Source organism: Harpia harpyja, chromosome Z (genome assembly GCF_026419915.1).
Source record: "Harpia harpyja isolate bHarHar1 chromosome Z, bHarHar1 primary haplotype, whole genome shotgun sequence".
In the NCBI taxonomy this organism is placed as follows: Eukaryota; Metazoa; Chordata; class Aves; order Accipitriformes; family Accipitridae; genus Harpia; species Harpia harpyja.
In genome coordinates this window covers 95,121,247-95,140,921 of record NC_068969.1, presented here as the reverse complement: position 1 = coordinate 95,140,921, position 19,675 = coordinate 95,121,247, and the positions used below count along the sequence as shown (strand labels likewise).

The following is a 19,675-nucleotide window of genomic DNA, read 5'->3' as shown; positions in this document are numbered from 1 at the left end:
CTTGCAGAGTTACTGGGTTTTTTCTTAATTGTATTAAATAGTTGATGGATCACATGCTATTGTAACAAGAAAAACAGGTTTGATAAAACAAAACAAATATGCCAGTGAATAGAATGTATAGTCATAATTATTTTTTAAGAGATAAAATACGCAAACATGAGATGAAGGGCCAGAATAAGACTGAATGGTTTCCTTAATTATGTGGACACAGTTTCATGTTCCTCAGAGGTGGTACAAAGAATACACACTAGCCACCAGATGATTGTTCTCTGAGCAGTTTTTCTTTACTGCATATTGGGCAAGGCAACACACATGGCTCTAACCCAGGCTGCAAAGGGCGCCCTGCAATGTGCATTTATTCCATTCTACAAACTCCCCATGACTTTCAGTGCAACCTGAATTGTCCATTTTATGTCAGGAAAGGGAGACTGAGAAACTCAGATGTTCCTTTAAGAGTAATAACCAATAGAGCTGTCTTGCCTGGGCAATGAAGGGTACAAGCTGCAGACTACTAACAACTCTTGGTGAGCAAGTTTAAAAAAGGAAGGAGAATGGCAACACCCAGTAAAGGGGAAGAAGTTCTTACCATGACCAGACTAGAAGAGTGAGCACAAATACAGGGGAGCAGAAAGAGTTGTACTGCCCAGATGGACTGAAGATCCCCCCAGAGACATTTATTACTTTTTGTCTAGCTCTTAGCTCTCTTGTTTTTTCACCTACAAGTGAAATGGCTGACTGCATGGTAAGAAGTTTGTTTGTGAAGTCTGTAAATGCTCTACCTATCACGTAGTCCTCAGAGAGTTAAACTGGGAACTGGAACAGCTATGTCATTGACTGCATAATCCCCAGAGAGAGCACCTGCACCTGAAGAAGGTCCATGAAGGCACATGAAGGCTTAGACACTCCGTTGGTGCAACTCCAGCTGAGCTAGCTTGAAAGCAAGTAAGATCCAAAAGGCAGATCCAATGCATCTGTCCTATGACTTCTCACAGAGAGGAACTCAGCTGGGGCTAGAACAAGAGTTTCTGTGGGTAGGGGACTGTGGCTGAGGGTGTCAGATGGTCCCAAAGGCAAGCCAGTACAAGTTCTGTCGATTTTATTTTTGGTTTCATGACCTTCACAGATTGTTTTCAGGAGGTGTAATTTAGATATCAGAGGTCATACTTCAGCAATTATATACTTGGTTAAAGTTTATTTGCATGTAAAATCCTATTGCTGTTTCACCACATAATTTAATGAACTGTCAGGTACTGGTTTTTTCCTGTTGGGTTTGTGCTGGTAGCCATAACTTTGGGCTTACACGGTGAAGGGGCTGAAGGGATCCAGCAGGATGGTGGCTGGGTAGAAGTATTGTTATCACCATGTGTGAGGTATCCACTCCGCACACAAATTTATATCGCTAATTAGCCAGGTACGGATGAAAAAAGAGAATAGACTGTTCCTGGTCAAGAGGTCTTGCTTTAGTGGCTAATCAGAGAGTCTTTCTGCCAAACTCATGAGGAGGAGAACGTATTTACCCTCTTACTTGGGAAGATATGCAGAAAGTGGCTTCCAAGAATGGGATCTGCTCAGGATTGCTAACAAAGAAGGTCTGAGCTTGTGGATATGCTTTCTAAAGAGTTCTGCTGAGCTGGCTGGACCAGAAAACTGAATTTCTTTCATGTGTGGACGTTGCTTTGATACTTCCTGGTCAATAGTTGACCTTCTTGCCTGAGACTCAGAGGAGGTTTTATGTGAACAGCTCTGCTGAAGGTATAGGCTTTAATATGGAAGACTCGGGGTTTCCTTGCCTGCGTCTGTAACTAATAAAGGAAGAGGAGTCACTTTGCAACCTATGCACTTTACACTCTGTTGCCTATTATTCATGGAGAGACACGGGATAACAAATGACGTGCTGAGCAGAGCCAGCCTAACCATTTGGAAGAACATTCACAGCAGGAAAAGCAGGGGGAGTGTAGGAGAGCATGGGATGAGAGAGCAGCCTCGGTCCTCAAAACTGCTTTTGTAAAAAACCCTGTTAGACATGGGTGGCCCTGATAATTTTTTTTTTTTTTTAAGGGAAATAAGCTCCAGCAGAGCATACTGCCTACCAGTGATTGCTAACTATGCCAAGTGTTGGGATAAAAGAAACACACTTAAGAGGATATTATTAAAAAAGAAAAATTTAAAAAGATATCATGTTTGGTATTTTAATGTGAGCACATCGATCTGAGGTTTGTCCTGCATAACAGGAATACTATACCTAATTAAGTCTGAATGCATTTTTAACACATTTCTAGTTTTCTAAGCAAGTCAAAGATTTAACATTGCACTCTGATGACAACCTGAGAATATGACTTTTCAGTAAGTTGTAGCAGTTTTTCTTAACTTTCCTTAGATGTATTTGAATGTATAGTGCAGGAAGTAAAAATAATGTTGGGATTGAGAGACCAAATACTAAAAGTTAGAAAATTGTCCGACTTCAGGGTGCAATATTAATTTGTCAGCACACATCTTGTATGTTTTACATGAGCAAGATAATAGCGAACTGCCCTAGGCTTTCATTAGGACTGCGTGTACCATATGGTGAGAATACCTTGGGCGTTCCTAGGCATACAGTCTGCCATCTGAACCATTCTGCTTATCTTAGCAAGAGTGTCAGAGCACATTTGAAACCAAATGCTTTCTAGATCTGCCTGCTTGATGTTACGTCTCTTTCTCCACTTCATTGCTCCCCACCCATCTCCCTGGCTATGGCTTTCCTGCTGGAGTTTTTCTCATTGCTCCTTTCCTGGCCACTCCACCAGCTCCCACAGCTCTTCGGCCTCCCTCCCTTGCCTGCGTACCTGCTCTAGTCACTTCCGCAGTTTCTGTGACAACCTCACAGCTCCTGTGGGCTGCCCTATTCCCACCTTTAAGTTTCGTTGCTGAATCCAACAACAACAAAAAAATAGTGAGAATTGAGAAATGAAATAAAATGCGAAACTTGGGGGAGAGCTTTGATGCTGATCGTGCAAAGGATCTCAGTGTGAGCCCAACTCCATAAGCAGCCTTCTGCAGTGTGACTGGGAGTGTGTGCATCTGCTAATCCTGACTCTGCCTGCATCCAAGGCTGTGTTTATTTTCACTACAGAGTTATTATTCCTCCCCTTAGTCTCTTTTTTATCTATCCCTACACAGTGAAGTAGCAGGTGCACTTTAAGCCTCATAACAGAATAGTGTCAAGGACAGTAACAGAGATTAATGTTGGCTGGAGTGAGAGTGATCCAGTGACAAGAGAGAACATTAAAAGTTCACTATTTGTGATATATATTATGTTTTTTTCAATATCTGAGAGGCATTTGGAGAGGTAGAACATTAGGTCTTTATTGATGCAGCTCTAGAGAGATGTAAAACAGTGCACTTAAACAGGTAAAATGCTGCTGAAAATAATTTTGAAAACATCGTAAGGGCAAATATTGAATCATAATTCAAGGCTCTTTTCTGTGATACGAACATTGCTGCCATTATTGGTGACACAAAGTTAGTATTGGCCAACATGACTTACAGTGGCGTAAACCTTGGGGTTAAAATTAGCTGGAAGTCTTTTTAGAGATGCCATACCAACTGCAGTTATCTTCTGGGAGTGTTAGCCACCTTCAGCTGTAGCCCCAAACCTGTCATTATCGCTGCAAAACTCAGCAATGACCAAGCGGCAGTGGAAGAACTGAAGCATTCTGCATAGCTCCAGTCTCTCTTCCCCAAACCTCTCTTCCCAACTCTTCTGCTCCTTGCCCAATTACAGAGGTGAATTTGAAGACCATCTCTTTTTTAACGAGGACATCTTCCCATCTGTGCTCAAGAAATTAGTAATCCTTGTGGTTTCTTTACCTCTGTTCTCACAATTATAAGTGCTGGGAGGTGAAACCTGTGAATTCAACCTGGGCAGATTGAGATGAATACGTAGGGTGGAAATAGAGAGAGCTGGTGCTTTCAGCCACAGATGTAGTCAGCTGCTTCTTGACTTCCAGCAATGTGGGGACCTCAGCAAACTGATAGCACCAAATAATTCAGTGTCATGCTCTTGGGTCAGGAGGAACCATTCTAAGGCAAGCACAGGGATAAACATGTCACACAGGTAATGGAAAACTTTAATCCAGGTGAGGAGTCCTCTCTCCATTCCCCTTCTGCTTACTCATGCACTGTAATTTGCTTAGGCAATTATTGTGCAAATATAAACCAGTGCTGCAACATGTATGGCACATGATACTTGTATTTGTGCAAAGACACATGACACTAGGAAAAAATATAACTGCCTATTCTAATAGCATGTTATGCAGCTTGCAAGAGCCTGAAAAGTGCAACAGTAGGGTTTAAATTCCCTGTAAGAAACAGGACAAAGATGCCCAATCTTGTTCTTCCCTGACTGATAATAGTGTGTGCTGGAGTGCAACCAGATGCCATGCACCCTGCAAGCCCTGGCAGACCAGCAGAGTGGGTGAACTCAGACCCTTATTTTGCCACTGCAAATAGGTGCTTTCTGTTCCTCCAGAATGAACCCTTTGTGTACTTGGTCTTCAGGAGAAATCCATGGTCCCATGGACATTCCACCGTGTTTCTGGCAAAGCAGGACTCCAGAAAGGTAACATCAAGTGATGGAGTGAGAAATGTAGTATAAAAATATTTCTGTGTGGGGCAATAGAGTACGTACTTGTTTCTCACATACACTAAACAGGTCAATGTCATTCATTAATTTTACTACTGTGATTGCACAGCTAGGTGGATGTCAGTGATCTTCAAACTTGAAAGAAAGAGCATATAACTGTTTCTTAAATGAATATATGTGGGCAAGAAAGACAGAAGACACTGAGAAGACACTGAGACACTCTAGCACTGTAAGGTATGGAGCAACCTATGTGGCTTGATATCCACGTTGTTTCAACATCCAAAGGTGAAGTGGACCTGGAATCTAGCGCAAACCAACCACCACCTGTTTATTAAATAGGAAACATTTTAATGACAATGGGTCATAGGAAGGATGCCAAACTTCTTCTAACACTAGCTTCTGCAGCAGTTCAACACTAGGTTTATGCACAGTCAGCTTTTACATCTTTTTTATTTATTTTACCTTATTTTATTTATAAAATTCCTGTTTCTTTACCAACAAATCTGGTGTTTAGGAGGTAAAAAAGGGAAATTATTCAGGCCTCCCTTCTTTGTTCCTGTCAGAAGAAAAAAGAAAAGTCAAAAGCCAAACCTTAGTAGAATAATTATGTCTATTGTCCTTTGCATCTTCTCTCAGGACTCCCCATGACCCATCCCAAGTCAAGAACTTTTCTCTCTATGAAAAAAAAAAGCCTCAAGAAGCTTTTCTGTGCATGAGGTATCATGAAACTGATTGATGGTTCACAAATGGAAATTATATGCTGATTTAGACCAGATCTTGCTGCTGAAATGTTGGTAAGCTGATACACTAAAACTGATTCTCTGTATGTTAATATGATTCAGACCAGAACACCTATATTTAAACAATGTGTTTATTAAAGAGTATTCAGGCTGGGTCTCATATGTCAGTGACGCAGAGATAGGCAAACAACTTTTTCCCTCTTAAAACAGAGTATATTGGCTTTTCTAATTAATTTGCAATGTTGTTAGAAGATGAGGCTTATGACACATAAGACAAGCATACCTGATCCTAAATGGGTGCTACTGCTTAGTAGCATCAGTGCCTGCAGTGCAGGCAAAACAGGGAGTACTGGAATTGGGAAGCATTTAAATTCTGTGATGATTTAACTTGTTTTTGTTGTTTTTAACTACTAAAGAAACACTTTCCTTATCTACAGCACTAGGTTTATACTATATATATGTTTTTTCTGTGAGGAGTGTTCTTCTAAAAATCTTTAACCAAAAGGAGAAGGAAGATACTTTTATTGCATAGGGATAATTATCTTGCACCAGTTTGCAGATCTTTTCATACCTAGAGACCAAAGCAAAGGTGAGAAGGCCAAGCTGGGGCACTGGCTACATTCTGCAGCCCTTACTCAAGCCAGACTCCAATATACGATGTCACTATAATGTTTTGTAGTATAACAAGACCTGTGGGTCAAAATCAAATTTGAACATCACAGACTGCACAAATAAATACCAAAATGCCAGCTCCTATCCTATGCTGTAGGTGTTCTACATTTATGACATGGTGTAACAGCTTTTAGTGAGAGTGAGGGGGGAAACTAAAGGGAAAACAACATGAACAGGGTTTGCACAGCAGTCAGGAGCCTTCTCACCTGCTTAGTTGCTATCAGCTGGCACAGTTACGTAGTATCTGTTACAACTTCAGTCACTGTAGTTATAGGTTCAGCTACGAGTTGTCTGCATTGCTCACAACGTTCCAAGTCCTCAGCTGGCCCTGCCAGAAGATGAATATTTTTTGCAACATGTTCAGTATATACGTGCAACGTTTTTTTGAGCTTCTAACAAAGTTTGAATGAAGTAAGGCTGAAATTAAACTGTTCTGCACTCTCCTTTTAAAAAATCCTTAGGATGGCTATGATACGCATCAGACTTGCTCGTTCATTTGATTAATGCCTTGATACCAGCATGGCTCCGGGACTCACACTGGAAGTGCTCCAGGTGCACGGACAGTTGTTTGTTTGGTTGCACAGCACCCAGCGTGCCGGGAGGTGTGCTGGGCAAGCGTCCGTGCTGCGGGGAGCGCGTAACAGATGACGGGAAGGGAGCAGCGTTGGTTCCATCTCAATCAGCTGGGGTGTGAGATCCAGACTGTCTTTGCCTTCACTGGATGGCTCATGCAAGGTCACACTACACTGAGAGTTTCTGCTCGTGCTCCTCTTTTCCGGCATGCTTGTTTTTCCACAGTGCCTACCCTACTGCAGGACCAGGGGAGGGCTACATTGCAGTGGACACTTTTCCCTCGAAACTACGTTTGGCCTTTTTACACTTGTCGGGCAAAGCCCTTGACTAGTGCTTGGGGTCTCCCCACTTCTTTCAGCTAAAACTGAACAGATTTTTAAATGCTAATGCTGTGCTTTGGGTTTTCTAAGCTCTAAAAGGGCTACTAAGATGATGTTAAACTTGCCTTGCTGCTGTTCCTGAATGTACTGCTCTGTCCCATCACTGTTTGTCTGGCTTGAATAGCGAGAGGAGACCAGTTTCACTTGCACATTCTCACTGATGAGCCCATCATTATTCTTCTTCCCAGAACAGCAGTATTTTTTTCATCATTATGGTTGTTAGATTCACCTCATTGTCCTTCTTTCACCCTTTCTACCATTAAAAATAACAATAAACCTGACATGTGTCAATGAAGCACAGTCTGTTCCTCCATTCTCTTGTCAGAGAACTGGGACACTGTTTATTCCATGATCTCAAAGAAGTAATTGATTTGATGCGTTTAATGATCTCCCGGTTTTATTAAATGGTTTTTTCCATTTTCCTTTTCTAAGTCACAGGTATTTTAGCATCATTTTCCACACTTTTACATATTTACTGGGTCTTGAGACTGATGTTTTATTAATATGACAGATACCGATGAAATAGAAATGTAGAACTTCTGCATGGTATAGAAGCAGAAGTGGTACACAAAACTAGCATAGAGATATTGTATATTTATGTAATGAATTTTTGTTTTGATTCTGATAACATCTTGTAAAAATCAGGGCTAATGTAGTTCTCATGAAATTTTCCACAAATTATCTTGAGGCAAGTATGGAGTAATTGGGTGTTGAAAAAATGTACTGTAGAAACAGCTCTAGACAAGTACAGTCTGTATTACTCAGGAAGTTCTAACATGTAAATACTTAAAGTGCATCTTTGAAATATAATGATACATAAATTCCTAGTCTAAGCATCATCAGCACAAGGACATTTATTGGCATGGGTAGAAACATTCTGGAGATAGGGAGCTTGTTTCTTTTCCTCCTTGTTTTGTTAAGGCGAAATATAGCGCCAAAAATGCAATGGGAATCCGGCCTCAGCTTGGAGAATTCCAGGAAGTCCTCAGCCTTGTCAATGGCCTGTCAATGTTTCTGTCTGGCTGGAAAACAACTTTGTCTGTGGAAAAATCCAAAATGTCTTTTATTTCTATGTTGGCACCAGATAATTCCTTTTGCATTTTAAACAGAAAGTGTAAAATTGCACTTTCCAATAAAAGTAGAAAAGAGAAGCAAGATGATCCCACAATGATGGCTTCTGCAGAAGTGCTGGTATTTCCAGGCACGGAGAGGGGAAAGTGCATCGGCCTCGCTGGCCCACAGGGGCTTTGGCCCTGGCACCCACCTGCGAGGCCAGCGCGGGCAGCCGGAGCATCTCTCCTGCAGCCCAGCCCAGACAGCTATTCATTATTTCTCTACAGTGGAATATCTCTAGCAGGAAAGCAAGAAGGACAAAGCGTGGCTTTTCGGTCAGGACGCTGGCTGGGGAGGTGGGAAAACCCTTCTGTTCCTGATGCATCCGACTGTTGTGGGGGCATCCTCTTCCTTCTCACCCTGCAAAATCCGCCCTGGCCCAGGGACGCCGTTTGCATTTCTGTGTTGCTGTTGCTGTTGTCAAAACCGTGGCATTCCTGGGAAACATTCAGTTTAAACAACTGTTACTTTTAGATGGAAAAGAGCTTTCCTCACAAAACGTTTCCACCTGCTGTGCTGAACACGTACTCACTCCTGTGCACAACCCAGTCGTTTTGGAAGGACCGTTCGCAGTAGTCGTTATTTGTGAGACCCTCGCCCCGGCTTGCTATCCCATTACTTTAACTGGCAAAAATAGCAACACAAAACTGAAGGGGCTGTTATTAATTATTTGAGTCCTTCAAGCTGCCGCTCACTTAAAAATCAGACCCTACAAACCCAAAGCTACTATAGATATCAAGGTTGCTAACTAATCAAAAAAGCAGTTTTTAAAAAAATTTGGCATTTTGTCTTCAAACCTCTCAGAATTAGTAATGCTGACAACACGTCTGCCAGCTTTACAGGAAGAGGAAACTTCCAACACTTGCCTATGGATGTTTTTATAGAGATAAAAAGTGTTTATTTGGTTTCTTTTTTTTAAAATGAAATAGAAGCATACAACAAACGACTAACATAATTAAAAATATCACTGTCTTTGTGACAACACAGAGCGAAGCCTGCTGACACCTTGACTGATCTGACAGAAGCATATCCAGCTAGGAGAGGACTTCAAATGAAAAAAAAAGGATAGGAGAAGTGTCCATTTCCATTAGACACCAACTTGTCAGGAATCCTTTCTCCCACCGCAGCAGCACGAAGGCTGAGTGGAGCACTGCTGCTTGCAAGCCAGCCTGAAGCTGGGGGCTTTGTCCATGCAAGCTGACCTCCCGCCTCCTCTGCCAAGTACAGCACTGCTCCAGAAAGGTGCTCCTGGTGGGGGGCAAGGATGGCTGGCTGGGTAAGGGAGGCACTTTAGCCTACTCCAAGAGCCTTTTTACAGAATTCCTTCATAATTACAGAAAATGCATTCTGGTTCAGTATTTACATTGTAATTAGATTTATCCAGGAAAATAATTTTGGATTTGGTTTGACAAGGTTTGAATTGCAAAACAAGCTTTGCAACTATATTAATCAAGTCAGCCTGCTATGAGAATAACAGCCTATTTTGCCACAGTGGGACTTTTTTGTTGGTAGAATCAAGTGCCAAAATAAGCAGAAATGATGTGCTTATTCTCTAAGGGCAAGTACAGACCAGTGTGTTTTCAATTCACCCTTTGAAGGCCTACCCACCAAATGATATAGGTGTAAGCCCTGTCAGAAGCTCCTTGCAGCTGAGAGGACAGCATGGGAACTCTCCACGGATGGGTCCGTGGAGCAGGCAGCCGCAGCTCACCTGCATGGGAAAGCTCAGTTTAGACACAGCATCGGTAGGTTGGCAATGTGGCTCCTTCATTTACCGCCTTTTCAGAGGCTGACCAACAAGCCTGAATCCCCACAACGCCACAGCCTGCGATCTGCAGCCAAAACTGAAGTACACCCAGCGCGGGGATGCTTCCTTAGGGCTCAGGGGTGCTGCCCACCCCCATGGAAGACCCCCGACTGCTGCACGCTGCTCCCCTCCCCTGCGCCGGGGCCAGGGAATCGCCCTGGCAGCCGTTTCACCCCCCTCCTAAGGGCTCTGTGCTTCTTCCTCCACTACGTGCTGGGGAATGCACCCGTCCGCGCCCGTGATGTGACAGGTCTGTTCCTGTGGTAGGCAGGTACGTAATACTCTCTCTTCTGACCGCATTATAGTGGAAAGTTGGGGAGCTGCAGCCTGTGAGTGCCCCAATAGGAGGCAACGGGGCCCACCACCACTAAAAAAAAAAATCAGATAACGCTGCTCTAACATAATAATAAGCCCTTTTGATGTGAGTGTTCACAGACAAGAAAAGGTCTTTGTCAAGGTCCCGTCCTGAACCCCTTAATTAAAGGAGTAGTCCTGTTAATTTCATAAGATTACTTGCCTAAATACATACCACTCCTGTGAAGAAAGTGTTATATTATTTAGCCCTAAACAAATTAGGCTATGCTAAGCAGATTGACAGGTGAGGAGACCATTAAAAGATGAAAAGGGATCACAGAGTCTGCTTTCTTTTGAACGTTTGATTATTCTTTACAAGGGTACAGAGTGGAAGACATTCGCATTTTGTTTTTATCAAAAGTAATCCAACCCTCTCCTAACCTTCATTTTAGGAGGCTAAATAAGCCAACTGATGGAAATGTCTTGGATTTGCCACTTCCTCTCTGAGAGCAGCTGCTGTACGTCCCCGGGACACTCTGCCTCTGGAAGGCTTGTGTCCCCCAAGCACCCCAGCCTGCTTGCTTTCCCAAGTTCCTCCTGCAGTGCAGACACATCCAAGATCATCTGGAAAGCTTCTCCCACTGAACTTGATAGTCTTCTGGGAGATATCCATGCTGCTTCAGGCTAAGCTGGGTAAGCGATGGCTAGAAAAGAAAACCTCCTTCAGAAGCGCTAGGTGCATTGGTGACAATGTAAAATAAAAATCGGAGAGGGAGCATGATAACTTCTATTTAAATCATGGTTGCAGTTCCTCATAACTTTCTGCCTAAAGGCACACTTAAAAAAAGTTCAGGCAATATTTTCTGCTGCAGAATCAGCTATAGGGCCTCAATGCTGGGGTAGAAACAGAGAAGTTAGCACTCAGCCTGATAGCAGAGTGCCTCCGCATGTCCCTATGAATTTGGCGTTTACTTCAGCTGAATGCTAAGTCTTTGAAAACTGCATTTATGTATGGTTCACTGATGATTGTTCATATAAGCACTTAACAACACCTGCTAAAAGATCTGCACTCTGCTTTTTACCTTGTTTATCTGCACTCAGGTGTTTAGAGCTCTCAAGCCAGACAGGTCCTACATCCAGATATCTTTGCCAAAAATCATGCCTTAGGGAAAAAATAGTGTCATTTCCTTCCCCTTCCTGAAATTTTGTCTTTCAGTTCAGTAAAGAGCAGGGATGGTAGTACATTACCTTTCCTTTGCCATCACTGACTGCTCGCAGGCTGTCACCTTCTACCAGAGTCCCAGGCTATCATATTTTGAAAGCTGAAGTGTTTTTTGATGAAAGGGGCTTTATAAATACATTTAATAATTTATTCTAATTCAGTGAGAAAGAGCAAATCAGATCACTTGTTTCACTAAGGTATGAGCCTCAGAACCAACTTAGTCAATGATACAGGGTAAGAATATAAGCTTTGGTTTCTAAAGCAGCTGACAAATCAAGTCTAAATTAATGGGAACAAAAGAAGTATTTATTTAATTTTCTTTCTGCCCCAAAACTTTCTGTAATTGCTGGGTCTTTGTTTCATGCACTTTCTCTGGTAGTGTATACTGTCAAAGATGTGATGGTAGGGAGTGAGGGACTCTTCCACAGCATGTACTAGTGGTGCTTTTTTAGGTATACCAGGCATATCGTTTACTGAATGTAGGTTTTTAGATTAAAATATAAATTGTGTATTTAAGGCAATATAAGTAAAAAGCCCTTCAAGATAACTAAAATACTCCTTTTTAATTATAGTTTATTATCACAGGTTTATTAAAATAATTCTCAGCAAAATTAATTTTGTTCCAAGGAACAGAACACTGAATTAAAAGAAAAGTAATTCTGAATCATGTGCTAAGATAGCCAGTAGTGGTTAAATTTAATCAGTAAGCATTGCATCTAATGAGTCCAGTTGCAGAGCTACCCAATTAATATATCCTTGTTATGGTGGAGTTAGTCTGAATTAAATGCATGCTACCAAGAAGGAACTAGCTATTTAATCAGCTCTGTTAAGACACCAGTTTTTTTAACCTATTACTATGTAAAGGTGCTACATAATGATGAAAATATATCTGTCAGTAAGACAGGAACTTGATATCAAAGACTGAGACATCTGTTTTACTACAAGTATCCAAACAGCAGGTAATTTCTTTTAAACAATACAAGGTAAATTTTCTTTGGTATTGGTTTATCCTAACTCTTTCTTTAAAAAACAAAACAAACAAAAGGATGGAACAAACACTTGAATGAGTGACTCTGACAAACTAACACTGAAGAAATCCTACTAATTTAACATTGTTGAATGGGTTGAGTAGCAAAGCAACTTGTAAACCACAGCGAGAGAAACAGGAAATTTAAAAATGCTGTAAGCTTTAAATAACACATAAAAACATTTTGTGTGTATGTGTGTGGGGAGGACCATTACACATAAGTTGATGTTTGATATGTGGCATATAATTACAGGAAGTTTGTAGAAAGTGCCATGATACCTGTCAATTATCAGCAGGCAGAAAATGCAGATAACATACATAATTCATCAGCATACTGCCCTTTGTTGTTAAGCCGACTGATTTAGCTCCATAACATAACTGCTTATTCAAAACAACACATTTAAATTCAAATGAATACTGTTACCTCTTCAAAATGTGTTCAGTTGTTATACTGATTCAGATGTATAAATATGCATTGCTAAACATTAGCAAGGAAGACTACAACTACACAAATTTATATGTGCACGCAAATATGTTGTATTATGAGGAAGAAAAGAGGTGTTACCAATATCAGTCAGACCTTATATTCTTATGTGAGAGAACCTGTTAGCCAATTCAGACTTTTAACAGAAAACATTTAACAATTAAAATTATTTTAATGTTCTTAATATATTTGTTATTTATCCTGCTATTCTCACACAAATTCTTTTAATAATTGCAAATATACTTTAAAATAGTGTAGCGGTTGATTCAGCTTGATTTCTTCTGCTATAGCCTTTAATTGTGTCTGTTTGAAGTCAGATGGATCTTAATTAAAAAGCCATCTAGATAAGGGCTAGCAGTAAGTACTGATCAGATATTGTGTGGAGGATTTTCATGCTTTTTTCTGAGCAGGAGTGCCCTCACTTAAGATAAAAAACGTGAAAAACCAACATCTACCAAGATTAAAAAAGCCTAGTAGAAATATGGAGGTTCCGGAAATTATTAGTATCCATTGCTTTGGTAGGAAGAGGCAGAAAACAGTTCAATGTTTGGAGGGAGACAAATCTGAGATACAATAGAAATTTTTGTACAGTACAAAAAATATAAAGAGAGGAAATGAACTGCTTTTATTTACTATTTCAGAATACGAGAAGGAGAAGACATATTGTGAAATCAAAAGGATATCAAATAGAAAACTTATCAAGGGAAAATCCTTCTACATAAAAGAAAGGATTTCGCAGTTGGACTTCACTCCCACAAGGTGAGTGGGAGCAAAAAGCTCTTTTGCGTGAGTAGGATTTCTACAAAGTTTGAACTTTTATGAGCGATGAGTGCGTTCACACCCATATAGAAAGGAAGCTGTGAATGTTCTTATGGTGTATGAAGGTCCATGCTACTGTACCAAAGCTGCCACTGTCTGACAGATGCATTTCCCTATGAGGAGGTTGTCTGCATTTGCCTGTACTGGGTCTGATTCTGGGTAGGTAGATGGATGTACTGTGGGCCTAGAGTACACTACATCCTGTGTTATTACTAAATGGGCGTGAAAACCTTCCAAAAGGCAAATCCTTTTTATTCAGAATATCATTTTCCTAGGAAGAACAACAAAATCTAGTAAATCAGGTGATGTGTAGCGACACATGACATGGAAGTGATCTGAAAAGAAGAAAGGTAGAAAAATGAGCAAGGGATCTGTCCGCTCCTCCTAGGCTGCATTTGACCAAAGACCCTCACTGGCAGCTTGGCTTTGGCCTGTAACCCTTTCCAAGTTTCTGTATTTCCATTGCTGGCATGAATGAGGCCTTGAACAAGAATAAAACCTCTCACAGCTGAAGGGGAAATCCTACCAGTTCAGCTTAGTAAAACGTTTTGGGTTAAGTTTTCAAAAGACTGTTGCTGGGAATAGCAAAACAAGAAGTAATTGATTACATCCCGGTTTATACAGTTTAGAAAAAGGCAGGAGAGGCTGCAAAACTAGCTTTGTGGGAAGAGCTCAGGCTGACTCCCTTCCCTGCCTCTGAAGATTCCCCCGGAGCTCAAGTACTTTCCTCCCCAGCTGCCAAGGTGTTTATCCTTGCTGTGTGGGGTCTGGAGCCAACTGATAAGTCAGTGGCTGGGTCATCCTTTGGCTAGACCCCAGGAGAAGTTGCAGGTACTGCATCTCATTTTATATTTTATCATCCAAACTTATCTCTGACACAAGATGATGTCTATTTGTTCTAGCAAATGCAAAATTGAATATCCATAATTAAGATCAGGTTTTTGATATGGTGCTTTAGTTAGCTGCAAATAAATTCAAATCAATTTGTCAGCACGTAAAACAATACAAAGTGTTGCTGAATTTGTGTCCAACACATAACATATCTATCCATATTAGCATTGCAAAAAGTAAGCAGCAAATTTTAAAGCACATGCAGAATAAAGAATCATTTCTCATAAGCAGGTAAAGCTGTACTCAAACATATGTGCTGTATAAACAAAGTGTTTATTGTACTCACAAATTTTCTGTATAGCCTAAGTGTAAAAATGACTGTACTACTGATATTTCCCCCCGAGTACACATAAAATAGCACCAAAGGGCAGAACGTTACTCGACTAGTTCAACCACACCTCAGGCTTCCTGCAGGCTCACTAAGATGATGATCCCCATACATTTATTTGTCTTTGTTGCCCTTTCTCTCACCCTTGGTGATTACTTACTACACATGGCCACTACATGGGAACAAGGTGGCAGGAAGATGAAGAATGTAAGAGCTGGAAAGCATCTGGAGTTTGGGATGGGCAGAGGACGTTGTCCCTCTGTAGTAAGATGGAGCCACCCAAATATGTGGACAGTGGTCAGACAGCAGTGAAAGTAAAGACACTGGGAGGGCAAGAAAAGGAAGGAAAAGAGAAGTTTGGAGAGGTCTTTGCTTAAGTTTTGCCACCAACCTATAGAGAAGGACATTTTGGCAGCACTTGATGGTATTTTATTTACCCAGGGTCAGCTGTATAATTTTTGTCATGATTCTGTTTGCACCTCCAAAAGCCTTCTGAAGGGTGAATGTCTTCCTTTCACGTGTACTAGGCTTTGCTGGGTGATGCAGCTACAGCTATCGTCCAAGGCAACGAACCCACGATCCCCTTAACAACAAGTCCCACGACTGTAGTAGAACTCGACGCATATTGCCAAAATATCTCTCCCACGCTGGGACTGGAAACACCTAGTTTCTTTAGATTGATGGTTCATAACTCATTCTTGTTCAAACATTCTGAAGAAAATTTGACAATGGAGGAAAAAGCAAAAATACTTCCCCTGCTCTCCCCCCCAGCACCACCACCATAATCGGAGGGTTTAGATCTTAGTACTAGCTAAAGTGTGTAGTAGGGTAGTAAACAAAGGGGATGATGCAGAGGAAACACAAAACAACCAGCCCTAGAGATGTAAAAGATGACCTTCGTCTACCAGGAAAAACAGTTCATCTCCTAAAATCCACCAGTCTGTCATTTATCAACGCTTCTACTCATGCATACCAGGAAAAGTTACTTTCAGGTCTAGATGAATGTAGAGTCTTTGCTAGACGTAAAGACAGCCAGACCAGTTATTTCCAAGGAACAAGCTGGAATAAAAGATTATTCTTTTTCTTGCTGACCTATTAAGGATGATTTTTGAGCATGGACAGAAACTTCTGTCATTCACTAAAAGTGTCACCACTGGGTAGCAGTCATGGAGTATGCCTGAGCCAGGACTGAACGTGATTTATAGAAAAGGTGGTGTTTATAGCTACACCCTGTTGTTACTAAAAGAAAGAGCACAATTGTACATAAATTTTAAAGTGATAGGGGAAATTTGATACTTTATGGCATAAATAGTTCTTTACAGGCAAAATTGCATAATGTACTCTAGTCATATAAAAATGATGATTTATACTGTGTGGAGAGTTAAATCAAGAACTGTAAATAAAGAAGACATTTTCTTCAAACATATAGTGATAGGCACTTTATTTACAGTATCACATTATGGAATAGTTCAGAGACCATGTTTTCTATGAAACACTTTACAAATTCTTGATATAAATATTCTTGATAGAAATTGTTGATATCCATGCAATCTTATACTATTTACAAGTTCAAATCAACCAAACATCAAGTAATGTTCATATGGCTTGAAGATGAACATAGAAATCAAAACTAAAGCACATTAAAGTGGCAAACCTAAGTAACTGCTCTAAAATATTGCATATGTATAATACATGTAATGTTCATGGTCAGTATAAAGATATGACTAGCTTCTAGCAGAGCCAAACTCAGAGGCTTTGTCAAGGGAGTGTTGGCTTTTGAGTCTCACAGCAAAGTTGCCATCAAGGACTATGGCAGTCTCTGTTCAACTTTCATTTTTGGTAAAATACAGGACACAATCCCAGTTACTCAGATGCAGGACAAAGGACTTTAATTCTCCAGTATGCAGTGGTGTGCTGGCAGCTGGGTAACAGGTATTAAGATAACTAGACTCAGGCACATACTAGGCACTTATCATTTTTCAGATTAGTTAAAGTAGCAGCTGCTTTTTATTACTGAGTTTTCGATGCAGAACCTCAGATGGCATAAATTATCAAATCCATTGAAGCTGACTGGAACTACGATAATTTACACCAGATGAGAATCTAAGCTATCATTGGAGATACAGCCTCACTGCAGGAATCTTAAATGAGAAATGCTGCGTAGTAGATATAACAAAAAGTCTGGAAAATCATTTGATCTGATTGTGTCAGTCAGCCCATATGTTAAAAGCAAGGTGTGATAGTCTGGGGAATGCCTTCCAGTTTGTGGATATGATTTCACTGTAATTTAAAGTGCAGATTACACTCACCATTTTGTAGCAGAAACAAGATTGTATCTGTGGAGCTGAAACAGCCTTCAAGAGTACCACAGCCAGGAATACTTTCAGCATGGAAGAGAAATTAGATTGCTGCTCCAAACAACTGACAGTTACCACAGCACTTTGACATAAGCCTGGTGTGTATCCCAGGAAAATCTCATCAGAATTCTAAAGACTTGGGCTTTTTCAGAAAAGAAACCTCCTTCAATGCAAAGACAGAAAGCAAAACTGGGGAAAGGAGATAAAACCTTCTCCATCGTCCTTTCCCCACAGCCACAGATCAAAATTTGTTTCTTCAGATGCCCATGAGAAAGGGGGAAATGACAGTCAAGTGTAGCTGTGCGTAGACTAGCAAATGCTGTGCTGCTTTGCAAGGTCTCTCCTTGTGACTTTGCTGCAACACAATCAATAGCATCTGAGACACAAGACTCCCATTAGGAGAAGGCAAAAATCAGCTGTGGAGGTGTGAGGTACTAAGCCATTGTCTCATGACAGCTGTAGTTTGGAGCCTCCTGTCTCAGTGAGAATTGCCAGGCAGAGTCTTTACCATGGAGGGGACACACAAAGATGAAAAGTTAAAGACTGAAAAGTTAAAGTTAAAAACATAGGACCACCCACCCAAGAGGTTCAGGCATATGACATAAGGCCTATCCAGAAATTTGATGCTTTGCTTACCTGTAGATTTCTGAGTAGTCTAAGTATAATTGGACAGCTATCTGATGCAAAGATGGATGAGGAAGTAGTGACACATCACATGTACTTCTCAATGACTGGCAACCAGTGAAACTACAAAGAACACGCAAGGCAGTCTGATGAGAACGTAAAAGAGAAAAACTACCCCTAAAAGAGAGTAACAAATCTCCTCAGTAGTAAAATACTGTTTGGGAGCTTTGTTAGAAACTGGCTTCATCTGAATAGAGGCTAAGCCCTGGAGCTACTGATATCAAGGGCAGCAATTAGCGCAGCTCCGTCCTGGCCAGTGCTGCAATGGTGAGGTGATCAGCGCTACCTACTACTTCCACGACACTACTGTGGCTCGCTCTTCTCTTGATTTCTTGGGATCATGCAATTTATTAGCTTCTTCAGCATGGGACAGGAAAACACAGGGTCCTTTGTGATGCTTTTTTTTTTTTTTAAACACATCTCTTCCTTATAAGTATCAAAGTAATTAAAGAAGTTGGGAGACTTGTATAGGATACTGCCGTGGTTTAACCCCAGCCAGCAACTAAGCACCACACAGCCACTCTATCACGACCCCTGCCTTGGCTAGACAGGGGAGAGAAAATATAACAAAAGGCTTGTGGGTCGAGATAAGGACAGGGAGATCACTCAACCAATTACCGTCATGGGCAAAACAGACTCGACTTGGGGAAAATTAACTTAATTTATTGCCAATTAAACCAAAGTAGGGTAATGAGAAATAAAACCAAATCTTAAAACACCTTCCCCCCCACCCCTCCCTTCTTCCTGAGCACAGCTTCACTCCTGAATCCTCTACCTCCTCCTCTCAGTGCTGCAGGGGGACAGGGAATGGGGGTTGGGGTCAGTTCATCACACCTTGTGTCTGCTGCTCCTTCCTCCTCAGGGGGAGGACTCCTCACTCTTCCCCTGCTCCAGCTTGGGGTCCTTCCCACAGGCTGCAGTTCTTCACAAACTGCTCCAGCGTGGGTCCCTTCCATGGGCTGCAGTCCTTCAGGCACAGACTGCTCCAGCGTGGGTCCCCTGCGGGGTCACAGGTCCTGCCAGAAAACCTGCTCCAGTGTGGGCTCCTGTCTCCACGGGGCCACAGGTCCTCCCAGGAGCCTGCTCCAGCGCGGGCTTCCCACGGTCACAGCCTCCTTTGGGCATCCACCTGCTCCGACGTGGGGTCCTCCATGGGCTGCAGGTGGATATCTGCTCCACCGTGGACCTCCACTGGCTGCAGGGGGACAGCCTGCCTCACCATGGTCTTCTCCACGGGCTGCAGGGGAATCTCTGCTCCAGTGCCTGGAGCATCTCCTCTCCGTCCTTCTACACTGACGTGGCGGTCTGCAGGGTTGTTCCTCTTGTATGTTCTCACTCCTGTCTCCAGCTGCAGTTTCTGTGCCTGCCACAACTTTTTTCCCCTTCTTAAATATTTTATCCCAGAGGTGCTACCACCGTTCCTGATGGGCTCGGCCTTGGCTGGTGGTGGGTCCGTCTTGGAGCCGTCTGGCATTTGCTCTGTCAGACATGGGGGAAGCTTCTAGCAGCTTCTCACAGAAGCCACCCCTGTTGCCCCCCCTGCTACCAAAACCTTGCCACGCAAACCCAATACAGATACTGAGGCCAACTTTGCACCAAAAGCCTGTTAAGGATTGCTATCAGGTATAAGGTTTCAGCTTGGAGGAAACTTACCAGAAAA

General features: G+C 41.8%; 2 long non-coding RNA genes across 2 annotated transcripts; both read right to left on the bottom strand.

Annotated features, from left to right (window-relative positions):
* Window positions 1-13,157: 13,157 nt before the first annotated feature.
* On the bottom strand, window positions 13,158-19,671 carry LOC128137195 (uncharacterized). Its single transcript, XR_008233603.1, has 3 exons — window positions 17,968-19,671; window positions 15,135-15,297; window positions 13,158-14,090 (listed from the first exon to the last, which is right to left on the bottom strand). It is a non-coding gene; the product is annotated as an uncharacterized LOC128137195 (long non-coding RNA).
* On the bottom strand, window positions 16,399-17,868 carry LOC128137196 (uncharacterized). Its single transcript, XR_008233604.1, has 2 exons — window positions 17,284-17,868; window positions 16,399-16,895 (listed from the first exon to the last, which is right to left on the bottom strand). It is a non-coding gene; the product is annotated as an uncharacterized LOC128137196 (long non-coding RNA).
* Window positions 19,672-19,675: the final 4 nt, after the last annotated feature.